Source organism: Budorcas taxicolor, chromosome 9, assembly GCF_023091745.1.
Source record: "Budorcas taxicolor isolate Tak-1 chromosome 9, Takin1.1, whole genome shotgun sequence".
Taxonomy (NCBI): domain Eukaryota; kingdom Metazoa; phylum Chordata; class Mammalia; order Artiodactyla; family Bovidae; genus Budorcas; species Budorcas taxicolor.
The window spans coordinates 36,699,913-36,717,289 of NC_068918.1; positions in this window are offsets into that span (position 1 = coordinate 36,699,913).

Genomic DNA, 17,377 nt, shown 5'->3' on the forward strand with positions numbered 1-17,377 from the left:
TTTGGAGAAAAAATTAACTTTAATGGTGGTAAATTTAATCACTGAATAAACTTAACTAAAGGAATCTAATGTGCATTAACACAGATTTTTAAGAAAAGTTCTTTTTTAAAAGATGAGTAAGTGATGATTTTCAAACATATCCACTGGCAGATGTCACAGCACAGTAAAACTTGCAATAAAGAAGTCACTCAGCAATGAAATAGAGCAACTGCAACAAAAACTCCTGATGACCACTGAATTATTATTTTTATCTTCAGGTCAGAGTTATTATGGCTTGCAAAACAGATTGGTTTGAACATGCATCCACTCACCTGCTACTACTAGGATGTCATTTCGCTCTTAACTAAGTTTTATACTCTATATCTACTAAATCAATTCACAAAAAATAAATCATTGTGTGTAAATTCTCAAATCACAATCTCATTTTTTTCTCAAAGCAAAATGGAGGGTTTTCCAAATTCAGAGTTCTACTGAATGTTGACCCAAGACTTTTCTTACAAAGGATGACAACCCTACTGAGTAAGATTTGAAAAGAATAGAGGAAGAATGTGAACAAAAGGCACGTGAACCTCTGTACATTAAATCCTTCAGTTATCCTCTGTTTACAACCAAAATACAGAGATAATGACAGATCCTACTGTTAACAAAATTCATTATCAAAACTTACTGAAGTACTTTTCCTTTACATTGGCCTATATTAATTTTACACATTTGGTTTATGTGAGGGTGTATTATACATAAATTTTATATTATACAAATATATTATACATAAATTTCAGCAAAACCTAGCTCATATTTTTCTAATAGCCCAAAGCCCAGGCTTAATTTTCTCTGCTTATATTTACAAAAAAGTTCAAAATAACATATTCAAAAGCTGTGAAAAAAACAGAAAGTGTTTGCAAAAATTATTTTTTCAAATAATTCAGGTGCAAAATTACCATAAATGATAGATCTAATAAACTAAACATCAAATGGTGTAAGAATTAACTAACATTCAATTTTAAGATTTCTAACTAAGCTTTCTGGGTTTAATGAAATCCAGTCAATGTGAATGATAAAGATGTTCAGATTTTTCACTATCCAAACTTACATGTGATGCTTTCAGTTATTGATAGTTTTAATGTTATCATCCTTTTCAAAGGAAAAGGTGGAATTATTTCACAGATATCAATATATTCCAATGATGTTAAATAATGATTTAAAAATTTTCAAAAACAAAAGAGTTGGAAGAGACAGTAGAATTGTTTAAATACGAATATTAAAATCTACCTATATGAACAACTACGATAGGAATGACAGATTAATGTTATATAAAATATTCATAATATTAAATGTTCATATTTACTATAGGTGACTATTTTTGAAAAGAAATGATAATGAAAATAATTCTTTAATTGAAATGAAATATTCCCCAAATGGCTTTTTGTCATTTTATACATAAGCATTTTTGTTTATTATAATGTATTTATCTGCCCCTTCACTAGAATAATCCCTAATTAACATTTACATCTCCACTTGGCCCTGTTTTTCTCACTGTTCCATACTGAGTACAATGCCTCTACCATCCAGCACTGTACTATAGCTAACTATAAGTGCTCAAGAAGATGCTGTTCACTCTCCCAACTTAACTCTATGCTCTATGGTGGGAAGGAGAGTGCATATTTAGCTCATCATTGTAATCCTAATATTCTTTAGTGTTTAATACATTTTTTTTTTAATGAATCAATGACAATGAACTTCTGAACCTGGGTTGACTATCTCCAGGATGCCTTATATGAATTAAATGGACATATAAATAAATTTTTCTTAAAAACTATCTTTTCTTCAAGAGAATGTGATACACAATCATTTGATTATTGCAAATATAAAGTATGTACATATAAAGTGACTGCAATAATTTTACTTTAAATATGCCACAGACCTACCAATATAAAATTGCCTAATTTAACACCATTCATTACACTCGATTTCATATTTCCTCCTAGTAAAATATGTAAAATAATATTCTCAAGTACATTACATAATGTTGTTAATCCACTATTGTAACTATTCAATGTAAAAGAAAACGATTACTACTATGCATTATACACTATAATTTATTTAAATTGACAAGCTGTTAAGCCCAGAGAATTGAGTAATAATAAATAACATACTGCTACATATTATTGAGAACTTTATTTAAATTCAATTTACATCATGTTAGCTTTTACTTCTAGTATTAATAAAATGCAACAGTAACTTCAGGTTGGCAAAGAACGGTTTAGTAATCAAGAATATTCACCATAATAAAAGCAAATTTATTTCATTATTCTCATCACCATAATTTCTCAACATCTACAAAAAGTTTTGTTTCTTATGAGTAGTATTTTCAAAATAATGTAAGCATAAAGTACATTATGGTTTGCTAGATATTCACTTCATGCATGGCTTATAAAAAATTACAGTCTATTTACAGTATGTCTCAATCTGTCTTTGTAAAGCAAAGTAGGCAGGAATGTGACTTTCCTTGCTTAGAAGAACAGTTAGTTGGGGGTAAAGTTTTTAAATGATTAAAGTCACACAGCAAACCTAGTGCAAACACCAGAGTGAACACAGTACAAACATCAGAGTAATACCTAAAGCACAGTATTTATTTACATTTACTATAACTTAAATATAGCATATACACATATGAAATAAAACATTACATGTGGAAGTTCAATGCTGACACTAATGTGTGCACTTTATGAAAAACAGTTTCTGAAACTGTCCTGTAAAGGAATGTTTCACAGGTAGGAAATGTTTCACTGTAATTATATTTTTACAAATTAGTCAACAGACTAAATTCAAATGCCACCTAAGCAAAATCAGGGTAAATTATCGTGCAATTTAACTCAATATCCTATTGTAACTTCAGAAAAAACTGAAAATGCTACACCTTCAACTATACAGATACAGAAAATTTAAAGAAATAACCTATTTGAAACTGAAGTTAAGACAAATGTTTACTTGTGACTTTATGTAATTGTTTTCCTGTTAAAACAGGAAACCTCACTGAACTACTTTAAAATTATCTTTAGAGAATGGAAAGAAAATCAGTATCACTTTAGAAAACATTTCAAAATTATATTTTTTATATTTATGGAGCAAAAATTACTTTTCATAATATATTTTAAAAAGTTAACCTTAAATTAGAGGCCAGTACTTGTCATACTGCTACTCGATCAGAGATGAATTTAACTTTCTCGACCACTTTACATATTGAAATTTTATTGATTTCACATAAAATATGGGCAGCTCTAGTCTTCTCTGCAACTACTGTAGTGAAAGATAATATATTCTAGAAAATAAAAAATTTCAAAGAGTAATCATTTAAGTCAACAGGCATATTGTCAAGATTGTTTAAAGGTACCAACCATAGCACAAATAATTGGTAAACACAATTCTTCAGCTTAAATGTGAATGCTGTAACACAACTAAGCCATGGCACAGTTGGGTTTGCTAATGCAAATAGTTTGTATTTTCTACCATATCAAACAAGTTTTATATGATAAAGCTCACAGCTGAGTCATTTGTTGAGGTCATATCGAATAGGAGGAAAAAATTAGTGGTTTTAAATTTAAAAGAGTCAAAATAATGGCAGAAGTCCCATCTTTAAAAAGCTGATCACATATATTTTGAAGGCTTACCATAATTTTAAGACAAAAACTTTAAAATAGCTTCTTTTTTTTTTTTTTTGGATAGGTAAGAAGCGGATTTATTTAGAGAAACATACTCCACAGACAGTGTGGGCATCTCAGAAGGCGAGAGCAGCCCCAGGGTATGGGGCTGTCAGTTTTTATAGGAGTGGGTAATTTCAAAGGCTAATGAGTGGGAGGAGTATTCCAGCTAGGGGAGCTTCTTGATATGATAAACAAAAATGATTCTAAGTAAACCTGAATATTTCTATATAAGTACATTAACAAGAAAATTTTATTTGATATACATTTTAAGTTTTGATATACATTAATGATTAAAAATTTATATCACAAGAGATTAACAACTAAACGAAAACTTTTAGTGCACTTGAAATAGTTTTAATAAACACTTTATAAAGATCAAGAGATGTTTTAGAAGCTGCTAACTTTTACACACAGCCAGTGACCAAATAGTGTAATAAATGTAATTTTTTTTTAAATCAGGATTTTCACTAGCAAAGGAGATTATACCAAAAACCTAATGCAAAAAAGACAAAACATAATTTATACATGTCTTCTAAAATTTTTAATCTATAAAAAAGTAAATTTTGTTTTTAACTTATACAGTATAAATTATTTAGCTGAAATGGTTTTGTAGTACCTGAAAGAATTGTTTAAAAAATATAAATATAGTATTTTGGCTCTCTCATGCCCCAGTAAGAAATATTGATTTGAAAATTTATAAAAAACTTAAAACATGTTTTCCCACCAATAGAAATGGCCATTCAATGCTAAGTCCTTTTTCCTATATAATTAGGCTTTTGTTCAGCCATGAAAAAACTAGAAACTGATTGCTTGAAATGAGCTGCATGCCCTTTGTCCTGGTTTGTCACCTTTGACCCTTAATTTGATGATCCTGCATGTCAACCCATTCTATTTTTAGGAAAATAATGTCAAAGTTCTATGCATAAAATAGTACTTTTTACTGAAATATTAAACACATTACAACATTCCTTTCAGGTAATTTCTACAATGGTTTCATATCAGTGTTATTTTCATACAATACAGAACACAATAATATTGTTAGGGGTGACAACCTGGTGTTTATCTTGCTTCAAACAACAGAAAATTCCCACAAAATGCTAACTCAACATTATTATAATTTCAAATTTATATTTTTCTCTTTATTTAAAAATGCATTTATTATTATTATTTCTAGTAGAACTTATTTTTATGAGTCATTTAATTTTATTATTTTGGTAACCACACGTTTTGATATTGGTTTTCATAGTGCCACTTTGACAGTGATATAAAACCAAGTCAAAAACTGCAAATATCAAATTCATACTGAAGTTTACAGTGGTGTTCCCTAGAATCGGACAGTTTTTGAGAAAACTCACTGGTCTCTTAAATTGGTTTTAAAATCTTGTCTTCATCTGTAAGTGGCAACTTGCAAAGAAAGAGAAAACCTCTAGCACGCATCCCACTGATTTTACTGACATTACCCAAAATCAATGTTACATTAATATACTTCAGAGATGAAATTTCTCTATCAGAATTTTTGGTTGATTTTAATGATTACCAAATTTCATCTGGGTAAAAAGAATATATAAAAAATTATATATGAGATATATATAATTTTTTCTTACAGTGATGATGTTATTTGAACATCTACACAATTTCTGTGTGCAGTTTTCAGTCAGATTTAGCAATGGCCAACATGGCTGTCTTGGTTCAGCACTATGGTCAGCGACTTCACAGAGTCACTGTCAGAGAAATCCAACACAGTGTACACGTATATACCGGTAAGTTTCTCAAACCAATATGATTCTATACTCCATACATTCCTAGATATAGCACATATAAATCAATTTTAAGTATTGTAATGCAAAGAATTTTTAGTTATGTGTGACAAAGTAGAAATTCTTTACAATGTGGTTCATCAAAAACAGTTCAAAAACACTTACTTATAATCCAAACACAGTTCCTTCAAAAGGCAAGAAAATCAAGTACAGGCTCTAAAGCAATTAAACACAAAACCTTAGAAGTATTTATGACTACAGATTTTTAAAAGAAAATAATATTCTATTAAAAATTAACAAATAAGAAAACGCTTTAGTTGACCAAAATTTTGTATAGTCCTTTTCATAATCAATAGCTTAATTACTTCTGAACTGATTCATCTCTAAATCTCCATTTTCCTTTTTCTCCAATCAGTTCCACTATGGATTAAGATAAATGTTAACAGATCACTTCCTCACTTGCGCTTCCTAATAAGGTCCCCAAAATTGGCAGTTTTCAATAGCATTTTGTTTAAAGAAACATCAACTCTATACCTGAAGACTGTCATGAAGACCGTTACCTGAAAACATGCATACAAGGTTTATTTAATAACTTATTTTTCTCTTAATTATGATTTGTAAATTATGATAGCAGTGTGTTGTAAATACAAAAAAGTTACATGATTAGATACCAAACATTATCAAACTATTAGGTAAAATCTGCTTAATCTCTTTGTTCAGAGTAAACAGGAAAAAAAAATGCTTATATCCACTTTATTTATTAAAATTCTAGTGTTTGCTGTTTTAATTTACATGTACAACACACTTTAAGTCATTCTGAAGATTAATTTTGAATACTACCATACTAAAACTTAATCTATTTCGCTTACACAAAAGTATAGTTCACTTCATTTACCCCCATTAATACAATTTTTAATCTAAATCCTGATTAACTTCACAAATTTTTCATTGTTTCTGAAAGAAATCTGGCACAGACATATAATAAGACACTCTACAATTTGACAAGGATTAATGGGACTTGATCGCTGAATTATTTGGTTCCAGATCTATTGAGGAGCACCAACAAACAGTTCTAGTAACCAACATGAACTACGAAATAATTCTATCCTTAAATTCTCTCGATATTTTAAGATCAAGCAATGATAAGCTGATCCTATTTGTGAAATGGAAAAGTCAAGTAAAGCATTTTATTCATTTTTAGTACCTTCCCCTCCCCAGCAAGTACTAGAAAGAGGCCTATGTCAATTTAATTCTTAAAGCTCTTTAGGAAATTTGGGCACACTGCATTGCCCTATTTCACACATTCAGAGAGAAAGAATAATGGGAAGCAAGAGCTGTCCCCCAAATGAACAAGAATATATTTAATCACTAATCTATATGGAACAGTATTACCTATTGTTAATTTATAATATGACTTCTCTCTTACATTAGTGCAAACCCATAACAGAAAAAAAACTAATGGCATAAATTCCATAATAATTAAATTTGTATTTTGAAAATCACACAAATTGGCATACATTTCTAGTAGTTCAATTTAAAATTTTGAAGTTTCCCCGAAGTCCTTAAAAAATTAAACTGTAATGTTTCATAAGTTATTGTTGGACTTAAAAATATCCTTTACCATCAGATGCATTTTAAAAAGCGTTACTGCATTATCACCTAACTAAATACGCTAATAATCTGAACAAAAAAAGAAAGGATTTTTTTAATCCGAGTAAAAATCATTTTGTCATACTTTTCTAAGGATGGTGTTAAATGTTTTAAATTCATTCTAACATCAGTTGTCATGTGTAATTTTAACTTCCACAATATTTTGACCAAGAAATTAAAAACTGCAATAAAACACGAGTCTATTTTCCCTTGCGTTAACAGCTATAGGGATAAAAATCCTCAATGGAGAATTTAGTTCTATGAGCAGTAATAATACTTGATAATGTTAATATCCTGTGGATGAAAACAAATCCACAGAGAGATCAGAAAGGAACTCAAGGAAACACAGGAACCTAAGATTTCAGTCTGTGTTACATGAAACAATTCAAAATGGCGGACTATTACTTACATTTAAAAAATTTCCGCAATGAGGGCACTAAATACATACTGCAAGATGTTACTCGAAAACACTCAATATTTACCAACGTGTAGTTTAAAAAAAAAAGTTTTGGGAGTACAAATCCTCGTAAGGCACCCGCATTCAGTGTTCCAGTCAGTAGTCAGTTACTGCTCTTGCGAATGTATCGATTCTTCTTTGGCTTTTTTCCTTTTCAAAAGCAACCTAGATCCAAGTGCGTTTTTCTCTGGTCTCCTCAAATCCTTAATTTTAATTCATGAATTTACATTACCAATCCCGAAGCAAAAAGGATCCCCGACGCCTGCGGCTACAAAGCAGCTCCGCAGCGGAGTGCGCGAAGGGCAGGAGCGGACGCCCCCTGGCGGCGCAGCCCCGCGGGCCCGAGGCGCCCGAACCGGCCACCAGGACTCCAGCCCGCGCCGCACCATCGCACCCGAGTGGCCCGCGCCCCCTCCCGACCCGGCCCGCCAGCTCCAGCGGCCGGGCGGCAAACGGCTACGGTGAGACCTGGCTGCCGCGTAGGCAATGCCGCGCCGGCACACAGCGCCGATCCAGCGGCTCGGAGCTGGGAGAGAAAGGTGTGAACCCGGAAGTACATCGCCTGCCCGCATCTCGGTGGGAACACGGGGGCAATAAATCAGGGCCGGCGAAGGCAGGACACAGCTCCGGCTCCCGAACAGCAAGTTGCTGCGAGACCTGTTACTTCCCCACCTGGCCCCGTTCTGCCCCCTCCCTGGCGCTCACGCCTCCTCCCTTCTCCCGGCTGCGCCGCACCAAGCTCCCCTCGACGTTGCTCACGTGCCAGACCCGGGGCCGCGAGCGCCGTCGGCACCCGCGCGCACACCCAGCCCCTCGAACACTCGCCCGGCCGCGGGGCGCGCTGCTTACCTCCGGGGCCTCATGGTCGCGTTGCTCGCTCGGGTAGAGCGGGGGAGAGGGTGTGAGTACGTGTGTGGCGTTCAGTCCGGGGACGGGGCGGAGGAAGGGGCCTGGACTCTGTCACTTCCTGAGGGAGCGCGGCGGCCGGACACCCGGGATGCGCGCGGCGGGGCCGGGCCGCTCAGCACATTTTGAGCCGGCGAGGGGACGCGGCGCGGAGGGGCCGGGGAGCGAGGGCGGCGCTCGGCTGCCGGACTGGAATCCGCTGTCGCCGCCGCTCGGCCGCCACAGCCCGGCGGGGAGGAGGGGGCCGGGCCGGGGTGGGGGGGCCGCGGGGCGCGGCGGCGGCGGCGACACCAGACTGCTCGACTGGAGCCCTGCGTCAGGCGGCGGCACGCGCACACCTGCCCGCCGCCGCTCCGGGCCGCACTATTGGCTGTCCGCGCGGAGCGCGCGAGATTGAACTTTCCATTCATTCTTGGGCCTGCCGGGCGCGCGCGGCGGCGGCGGAGCTTTCCCCGGGGTCTCTCGAGGACGCGCGCTGCCCGCCCCAACCGAAAGGCGCGTCCCCGCGCGGGCTGTGGGCGCGCACGGTCTCTGCCGCCGGCTCTTCGCGTGGAGGTTGCGAGCGTCGGGGCCTGTCACTCGGGTCCCGCTGCGCGCTGCACGGGCTCCTGGAGGACCCTCAGCCGGCGGTCCCTGCGCTGCGCCTGCAGGGAGGCAGCAGCGAAACTGTAAGAAGGTACCAAATAGTATCCTCAGCCCGTGTCTGCGCCTTAATCAACAAACCCTCTGGAAGTACTGGGAGATAATGAATTCCTAACGGCAGTTCAGAGCAGTGAGTAACATCCCAGAATCTAGTGAGCATCGTAGTGTCAGAAGTTTGGTGGAACCTAATATCACCTCTACATTGTATTTCCTAAACAACAAAATACTGAACCTCAAATTAAATACAGACGTTGTGTCACACAATGCCCGAAGATCTGTGGCCAAAAATATTGTGCTGTGTGTATCTATGGTATTTCCTTCCAAAATAACGCTTCTTTCGCCCCTGTTATTTTCTACCTAACGACTTCATAGTTATTTCTTGTCAAAGTTTCTATTTTCTCAGAACCAGATGCGAAGTCCTGATCAGTCGTTATCTGACCAGCTACAAAAATTACAGCCTTGTGATTTGTGAATGGATATGATCAAATATAGACTATTTGGTGGAACTGATTAAAAGGATTAAATATTTCAGCCAACTAAAAACTAGATGTGTATATATATCTAATTAAAGTCGAAAAATTTAAACATGACCAGTAAAGGCCAGTTAGCTGGATAACCTGTAACGAAAGGGCAAGCCTTGAAATCATTCCTATATAACGTTGATCATATTTTCCCTTCCAGCTCCTGGATTAGGATTAGGAAGCCAGTTCATCTGTCAGAGATAGCCACAGTCTAGAAAAATCACTTCTAGCCTGGAGTTGAGATAAGTGCAGACAAACTAATCAGAAGCAAAATCCCATTTGACTCCCTAAGAATTTTCCAGGTCAACCACCTTTCAAACATTCTTAAATGGCTGCCTAATTGTCCACTGAGCATGTGTACAACTTGACTGACTTTAAAGTTGCCTTTTCATTGGGAAGTTCATAAAGTAGTTCACATTACTTATGGAGCAATCCTGAGGATTCTTTCAGATACAATTCTTAGTTTTGACCATTGTATCAATCCATTGCAATTGATTCGCTACAATGCTGCATACTTGACAGTATGATTTCAAAGATAATTTAGTGGAAAATGATGCAGACATTGATCACTGGAAATAAAAACAGCAATTAATTATATATCACTACCTGAAATATATGATATGCTTTGATTTAGAAGCATTATGGTAAGTTTTTATTTATGAGTAGAGTTTACAAATGATACACTTAAACCTACCAGGACACTTAAGGTCCCTTGGCTACACCTGGAGGGAGACAGCAGCGAAATGGAGGACGGTACCAAATAGTATCCTCAGCCCAGGTGTCTGCTCCTTAACCAACAAACCCTCTGAAGATACTAGGAGATAATGAATTCCTAACGGCAGTTCAGAGCAATGAGTAACGTAACGTATCTCAGAATCTAGTGAGCATAGTAGTGTCAGAAGTTTGGGGGAACCTACTATCAGTTCTGGGTTTCCTTCCCACCAATACTCTTTCAGATGCTTTGTAAGACTTTAAGTATACTTATGTAATATCTGTTTAAACTACTGAGAAGACTTGTAATCAGAAAACAAAAATTAAAATGTTAAAATATAACCTAGACTTAGTATTCCAAACAGTCACAAAGTCATCTTTCTTTTTTATTTCTAACTAATTATTACAATGGCTCCATGCCACAGTTACAAAAATGAAAAATGAGACATTGTAATGCTTAATGTATTATTTCATATCAGGTGACAGGAAGGGGAGATAATGAAGTTTGATAGACTAAGCACTTAGTAAAGAATATCTTAGCATGATTAGAAGTGGATGAAAAGCCACAAGAGAAAGTTAAAAGCAAATGAATTTATCATTTGGGCATGGCTTATGGCAATTATTAAAAATTATTTTTCTACCTGGGGCTGTGGTGATAATTTGTAAGTGAGTGAGAGAAGGTCGCTCAGTCGTGTCTGACTCTTTGCTACCTCATTTACTGTAGCCCGCCAAGCTCCTCTTTCCATGAAATTCTCCAGACAAGAATACTGGTATAGGTAGCCATTCCATCAGCAGGGGATCTTCCAGCCCCAGAGACTGAACCTGAGCTTGTTATCCTGCATTGCAGGTAGATTCTTCACTGTCTGAGCCACCAGGGAAACCTAATTTGCTTTACTTTAAAAATTATATCTGATAATTACTCCCAAGGAGCACAAGTTTTGTTTTGTTTTGTTTTGTTTTTTTACCCATGTTAATATCCTCAATGCCTACAACATTGCCTGACATGATGTGAAAGAAATGTCATTTTTTAATTAATGCATGAGGATGCATTCTGAATATATTTTCAAGCAATAATTAACAAGACACTGAGAAAATATAGAATGCAGTGTGTTACATCTCACCTTCCCCTTTTTAGTGACTGTAGTATATGAAAATAAATCCCAGACAGCATGACATTTTACTTATGCATTAGAAGTATTGAGTGTTATCATTTGAAAAACTAGGCTCTATATGTCTTTATTCTCCTGCTCAAAAACAATTTCCAAAATAGAGTTTAAGAATAATGAAAGATTAGATTTTTAAAAAAGAATAAATATTGTATTTGTTTGCTGGAGCCTTCTCTAATTACTTCATCTTCATTTGATCATCTGCAAAGACCCTATTTCCAAAGTCACATTCACGGTATTGGGGGTTAGGACTTAAGCAATTTTTGGAAGGGACACAGTTCAGCCCATAAGGTATCGTTGTTAGAGCTAGATGATTTTGCTTCTTAACTGATAGCTTTCTGCAGGTACTGACTAGATCCACATAGGATTTTTTTCCTCCATATTGTGGTAAGAGAAATAACTCCAGTCATGAAAGCTTGTTTTAGACTGCTATATGCCTGTCACAAACATAATTTATCTTCTTTTCAAAATTAAAAGTTCATAAAGCAAGCACTGTCACCCAGATTGTAAGGTAAGGTATCTATTGAACTCTCTCTCTCATATACAAAAGAGAAAAATGAAAATGGGCAGGAAGCTTAGCCTTCACAAAAGTTATAACCAACTTGTACTTGCTAATAGAACTAGCAAAAATCCTAGTTTGACAGCACTGAGTGTTGGCAAGACTGAGTAAATCACTACCTTCATACCCTACTGAGGGAATGCAAAAGGGGTATGACGTTTAGTAAGGGCAATTTTGTGACATCTTTTGAAATTATAAGTGTAGCCTATGACCTAGCAATCCCTCTTGTGGATTTGTATCCTACACATACAAATGCCCACATGGCAAATTATGTATATACCTGGGTTGAACATTCTTATCATAGCAAATAGAATAGAAATAACCTGGATCCATCGACAGAGGTCAAAGAAATAAAAAGCAATGGTACGTTGATACAATGGATGGAAAATTTCTCTGTGCACTTGCATGGAAAGGACTCCAGAATACATTATTAAATATGAAAAGTCACATGCCAGATTCCACATATACTGCCTTTTGTGTGAGAAATAGAGGTGATAATATGAGTATACTGCTTATATTTGTTGTTATTTGCATATAGAAACACTGGAAAGATACTTGGGAAATCAAACATTTGCCTATTGGGGATGAATAGGTCAGTGTGTATAGGCTAGGGGTGGGAGCAAGATGATATATGCCTGTTTAATAGTTTTGGTATGTGAACCATGTGAATGTGTTACTTTTTTGAAAAACTTTTAGTGAAAACAGTGAAGAATGACAAGGTATTAATCCTGCTTCTATGAAAACAAATGCTGCTTCTATGAAAACCAATGCTATTTCTATGAAAACCACTATTTAAAATCTTTCTGCTTCTTGAAAACTCATTTGTTAAAAAATATCTCCAGAAAATGAGAAAGAATGGACTAATGAAGCAAATGTAATAAAACCTTAACTGTTGAATCTTGGTATAGGCATGTTCATCATATTAGTTTCTCTAAAGGATGTGTTTGAATATCTTCATATTTCTAAAGTTCTCTTTGTTTATATGTAGGTTTTTCATTCTTCTCATTTATTTATTTTTGGCTGTGCTGGGTCTTCATTGCTGTGCATGGGCTTTCTCTAGTTGCAGAGAAAGAGAGCTATTCTCTAGTTGTGGTGGGTGGACTTCTTATTGTGGTGGCTTCTCTTGTTGCGGAGCATAGGCTTAGGTGCCCAGCAGAATGTGGCATCTTCCCAGACCAAGGCTCAAATGCATATCCCCTGCATTGGTAGATGGATTCTTAACCACTGGACCACCAGGGAAGTCCCTCTAATGTTCTGTTAATCATTAGGATTTATAAAATCTCATGAGTTATGTAAAAATTGGATAAATTTCTAAAAAGTTAGAGAAATCAGATATCACTTAAGAATTGTTAATACCGGGCTTCCCTGGTGGCTCAGTGGTAAAGAATCCACCTGCCAATGCAAGAGACACAGGTTCAAAACCTGGTCCAGGAAGATCCCACATGCCACAAAGCAGGTTAAGCCCATGTGCGAGAACTATTGAGCCTGTGCTCTAGAGTCCAGGAGCTGCAACTACTGAACCCACATGCCACAACTTCCGAAGCCCACACGCCCTAGGGCCCATGCTCTGCAACAAGAGAAGCCACCTCAGTGAGAAGCCAGTGCACCACAGCTGAAGAGAGCCCCCACTCGCTGCAACTAGAGAAAAGCCCACAGCAATGAAGACCCAGCACAGCCAAAAATAAATAAGTAAAATTATCATTTTTTTAATTGTTAATGCCTAAATTTCTTGGCTTTGGAGGAGTCTGCCTAATTCAGAGCTTTAAGGCAGTTGGCTAGAAATAACTAGTAAAGCCTCCTTTGAAGGGTAGTCTGGTCAAGTAAGCCAACCAGGAGAAAAGGAATGCTTGGTTGAAAGATTGCTTATTATTATAGTATCTTTCTATATGCAACCAACAGCCTTGCCAATAGTATATATCATAGTCGTACACAGAACTGTAGACCCCAACTTTTTAAAATTGAACTTCCTCATCTAGCTCCAACTTCTAAAAGAATCATTATAGTTCAATTTTAAATTTTTCATTTTAATTGAATTTTAAATTATTAGAGCTATGATGGTAAAGCGTCTGCCTACAATGTGGGAGACCCAGGTTCAATCCCTGGAGAAGGAAATAGCAACCCACTCCAGTATTCTTGCCTGGAAAATCCCATGGATGGAAGAGCCTGGTAGGCTAAAATCCACAGGGTCGGAAAGAGTCCGGACATGACTGAGTGACTATCACTATCACATGGTATAAAACTTGTATGTTTTACCTCATCAATGAGCATATATCTCCTCCAGTATATATATATATTTATAGCATGTATGCATACTTGTATACTAAAACCATTATACTTTCTGCTCCCCTTTTCCCAGCATGTGTAATTCAGTGTTTACATTATTGACTATGATTAAGAATGTTTATATAGTTAAGATTATATAACATAATCTTACATAAGTGACATGTTATTCTTACTCTGTACTGCATTTTTATTTCTTTGAGTTAATAATTGACTTTGTTTGCATAGGTTTCTGTGTACTTATTGCTGATTCAATCCAAAACTTTATGTTCAGACCATAAAATTATATTGTGTACATTGTAAAACATGTACAAAGTAGAAATTTAAGATAATGAGTTAAAAATCAAATTTTGATTTTGTATTTTCCATTTCTCATTGGATTGTCTTCTGTGCTCTTTCTACTTGGAAACCATTGGATTGGAGCATCCATGTTGGATGCCAAGGACAATGCACAGTCCTGATCCTGCCCTGCTATTGCTTAAGGGCACAATGAAAATAGAAAAGTACAGATGAATAGAAAATGTATCCTCCTTTTTGAGCAAACTCTGGGAAGTAGCAAAGGAGAGGGAAGCCTGGTATGCTGCAGTCCACAGGGTCACAGAGAGTCGGCCATGACTTGGTGACTGAACAACAACATCATCCCCATTTCTTTACTTCTGCAAGACTAAGATCCAAGATTTAATGATGTGCATCAGTAGCATCATTTTTGTGTATTACAAGATAATAATATAGCCCCATAAGGACAGGTGTGTTTGCTTTATTCTTTGGAGTTGGTACACAAAAAAACAGTTGTGGATTAGATCCAACAGATGAATACTTGAACCAGTTTCACCCAGTTCTCCCAAGTCTTTGAGACAGGAAAGGATTTATTAATACTAGCCACAGAAGGTCCAAAATGCAGGGTCTTGCAGTATTAAAAAGGCCACTACATGTTTACCTCATACAGTAAAACATAAAGAGTTTGAAAACCTTTGGCTAATTAAAAATTAGTCTTGAGGGGCTTTCCTGGTGGCTCAGTGGTAAAGAATCCACCTGCCAATGCAGGGGACACAGTTTCAATCCCTAGTCCAGGAACATGTCACATGCTGTGAAGCAACTAAGCCCACATGCAACAACTACTGCAGCCCACATGCTCCGTGTGCATATGTAATCACAGGCAAGAATTCTTTTTATGTGGCTTCTCACACAACTTCTCCTACCTTTGCTTACTAACTAGGAAGCAAAGATAGGCAATTTTAGTTATTTAGGGAGGCAGGGGGCAATTGCTTCTAACTTTATTTGAGATAAATAGAAGGTAAACGTATCAAAATAGAATAGAGGCTTGGTGGGTGGGGATGGTGAATGTTGGCTACTGCAGGGTGGGCGGCTGGGTTAAGTCATTTACTTGGTTGCAAGCTGTTTGGACTTTGCAACTTCTGGGCCCCCGAGCTGGGCACACACCTGGAAGGTGACGGTGATGGTCATCTCTGCCAGTGGGGTGGCCAGTGTGGGCAACAGGACAAGAATTTCCAGGATAGACACACTTGTTCTGAGTTGCTTGCAGGGTGGGGGGAATAGGGGGTGGTACGTGGGCAACATAGGTGGAGGCCCTTTTGTTAATCTTCAAAACATACCCATCTTTTTTTACATAAAATTATGATGGATTCACTAGCCACTGAATGAAAACGTTAATAAATGACATGCATATAAAAATAAATTCAAGTACTTCCATCTCTCTTCAATAATATTACTCAGAACTTCTAAATGTAAATCGTAAGAGGTACTCAGGCAGTATAGTTCAAGGCTCTGTTGTGTAATCATCATTTAACACAGAAAAGGAGTGCCTGGCATCATCTGCTTTTAGTTTTGTCAGAAGCACAACATATGAGACAATATATTTTAAATAATTTTTATAATGGTTTTCTTTTTTTAAACTGGAAGTGCCCTTCAGACTTGTAGGTGGCGATAGCCATGAAGCTGTATCTACTCATTTTTAGAGCCCATTTTCATTTAGATTTTCCCCCAATAAAAATTCTCAGAGGGGTCAGGGACTGCCGTTAAAAATAGAATTATTGAGAAAAAAAAGACATTGGATTTATGTTGCAACATATTTTGAAATGTCAAAAAAGGGAAAAAGGATGCCTCAAAACTTTGCAGATTTGCACACAGCTTGTCTTGTTATTTAACTTTAGCATAGATTATATTAAACACTTGACTTTTTAAAATATAGAGTTGATGCATGAAGAATTCCAAATTGAGATCTGCCCTGGGTCATTTTCTCCTTTAGTCTTACCTTAGTAACTGAAATTGCTGTGCTTTCAGCACTACAGATCAAGCTAGAAAGCTAGTGTTAAAAAGTACAAATTGCACTTGGTATTTAAGATAAGCATGGGAGCTTAAATTCCCTTCTTTAATCATGGGAGCATCCCTCAGTGGTAGAGAAACCACCTGCCTGAGCAGGAGCCACAGGTTTGGTCACTGCTCTGGGGGGATCCCACATGACGCAGAGCGACTGAGCCCATGAACCACAACTGCTGAGCCTGTGTTCTAGAGCGCTGAGGCCCCGTCCACAGCTACTGAAGCCCCTGCACCCTGGAGCCCGTGCTCTGCAGCAGGAGAAGCCACCGCAGTGAGAAGCTTGCGCACCACAAGCAGAGAGCAGCCCGCACTCGCCACAAGAGAATAGCCCACGCAGCAATGAAGACTCAGCACAGCCAAAAGTAAATAAATAAAATGGTATATAAAGAGGATAAGCATGAACAAGTTAGCTCAAATTATTCAACAGAATTAAAATATTGTGATAGCCATCTTGATTCCCATTTATTAGAAACACAGTATGATAATGGATGTTAACCTGAAGCAGGTGATAAACTAATGTTAAGCAGTCAGTAAAGCTATTCAGAAGTAAATCTAGCTGAAAACCAGAATGTATTTATTGTAAAGTGAATAGGGATAAATTATATTGTAATTCACCACTTTTTTGTATAGTGGAAAATAACTTCTGAAACTGAAAAGACAGGGTGTGGGTAAAGAATTAACATGTATGAA